This window comes from Barbus barbus (assembly GCF_936440315.1).
Source record: "Barbus barbus genome assembly, chromosome: 2".
Lineage (NCBI taxonomy): Eukaryota > Metazoa > Chordata > Actinopteri > Cypriniformes > Cyprinidae > Barbus > Barbus barbus.
In genome coordinates this window covers 22979904-22982483 of record NC_136730.1, presented here as the reverse complement: position 1 = coordinate 22982483, position 2580 = coordinate 22979904, and positions in this window count along the sequence as shown.

Below are 2580 nucleotides of genomic sequence, written 5' to 3'. Positions count from 1 at the left end.
AAAATGCTAAAAAAAAAAATCTAAATAATTTATTTTAATACATTATAACATACAGTTCTTCAAAACTATTTTAAACACAAAATCAATCATGGTCAATTCTTGTGGTCAAACAATGGGTGGCCTTCGAGTCAAAAAGGTTAAGAACCACTGGTCTCTAGGATTTCAAGCTGCTGGCCGAATAATGCTAAAATAATTTAGTGTGGCATGTGTTCATTGATCTCTTCTATTGGATTTTACTTGAATTTCACAGAACATAAAATACACTATTAAAAAATGTCAAATAAGTAATGATGGATGTCGCAAGTAAAGTCTCTTAGAAGTGCTTTAATCTTCAGCCATTTCAACTGAACCCAACAAATGACAAGACAGAAAGTGCTCTATAATGGCACTGAATCTAAAGGCTTCACAATGTATTAAAACATCTGCGATTCTTTAAAATCTGTCAATCTCTGAAATGGCACATTCTTAAACCTATGGGATCAGACAAGAGGATCCTGCTTTCAGAACATGGAGAATGGAAATGTGTGAAATAACAGGCAGTCAGCCAACAGACAGAATGAAAGGAAGGAACAGACTGACCCTTCAGAGATCGGACCAGCTTTTTAGTTTAGTTTTATTAGTTCTTATTTCCAAGCTTGGACCAGGACCAAATGTGCTAAAGCAGCAAGTGTGACTTGCACTGAGGATGTAGCACTACATTTATTAACAGAACATACATGAAAAGTCTATGGAAGCATCGTAATTTTACTGGCAAATAAGTCTCTCAAGTACAAAATGCATGAATGCAGATTAAATTTTAACGGCTGATATGAAAAACAAAGACACCAATGTGTGTGAGCTCAAGCACAAATGTGATTATTGAGCCATTTTCCCACGACTCTGTGATGTCCTGATGGCTTCAGAACTCAACTGAGGCAGCAGTACTTCTCAGTACAACTATAGACTACAGCTGTTAACAAGGGCATCCAGGTTAACTGCTTATCTTTCATGAACCATTATACAATCCCTGAGTTCTGCTTCCCTTCAAGAAAGACCCACCGTCTTTTGCATGGGGAATAAGCTTCTTAACATTAATGCCAATGGTGGACCTGCCATGATATTACAGTCTGGTAGCCAGACTAACAAAACAAACCTAAAATACAAAAAGCTCATATAGATCATCACTAAATCAGCAAACAGCTCCAGTAGTCTCAGGGTATAAAACTACACTACCATTGCAAGGTTTGGGGTCAGGACATTTTTTTTTTAAAGAAATCGATTATTTTATTTAGCAAGAAAGCAGCACAACCGATAATAATTATTGAGCAGCAAATATACAAAAGATTTCTTAATGATCGTGTGACACTGAAGACGAGTACTGGCTGCTGAAAAATCAGCTTTGACATCACAGAAATAAATTACATTTATATTAAAGCAGAAAACAGCTGGTTTAGATTCTAATAATATTTCACAATATTACCGTTTTCACTGTATTTCTGAACTAAATAAATACCTTGGTGAGGATAAAAGACTTTCAAAAACTTTCAACTTTCAAAAAAATATCTCGCCGACCTCAACCTTCTGAACGGTAGTGTATGTATAATATAAGAGGTAAAAATCTATTAATGTAGAGCACAACCAACATTCAAACATTCAGATCTGAATGTAATAAGTAGAATTCTGAGACAACTGGCTGGTTCAGATAGAAATGAAATGAGCGCAGGAACATTTCCCTCGGCGGGCGACACGGTGAATCTCTTATAAGGCGTTGGGGAGGTGAGAGATCATCTCTGAAGTCTTTTCAGAGCTTCTGAAGGTCATGACAGAATGTTACTGATGAAACACAGAGATGCAGGCAAATTAAGTTATGTGTTATAATGATATTCCATGAGGAAAGTATTTATGCTCAGTCCTTGGTAATCAAATATTGTTATAGAGTTATAGTCACATTCATAAGGTTATTGGTGATTTCTAGCAAGTGAACAATCTGGAGCTGAACTGTGAGATTATCTTATTAAGCATGAGACTACAGTGTCTGAGCTGAGGTTGAATCCTCCATCTTGTACTATGACGGAATTAATGCCAAACATTCTGCAAGTACAAGACTCAAAACTTTGGAAGTACACTACCGTTCAAAGATTTTTTAACATTTCTGAAAGAAGTCTCTTATGCTCACCAATGCCCTTTTCTTTTATGAAAATACATAAACAGCAAAATTATGAAATATTATAAGAGTTTAACATAACTGTTGAATTTTAATTTCATGTGATGGCAAAGCTGAATTTTCAGCGACCATTACTCCAGTCTTCAGTGTCACATGACCCTTCAGAAATCATTTTAATATGTTGATTGGGTGCTTATTTCTTCTTATCAATGCTGAAAACAGTTATGCAACTTCATTCTTTTGTGGAAACTGTCAGTTTTTGCTTTTGATTCTTTGGTAAAAAAGAAAGTTCAGAAGAACAGCAATTATTTGAAGTGGACATTTTTGTAACAATGTAGAATCCATTACTGTCACTTTTGATTTACATTAATTTCTTTTAAAAAATCTTACCGAACCCAGTCCTTTGAACGGTAGCATATATTTACCTACACAAAGAT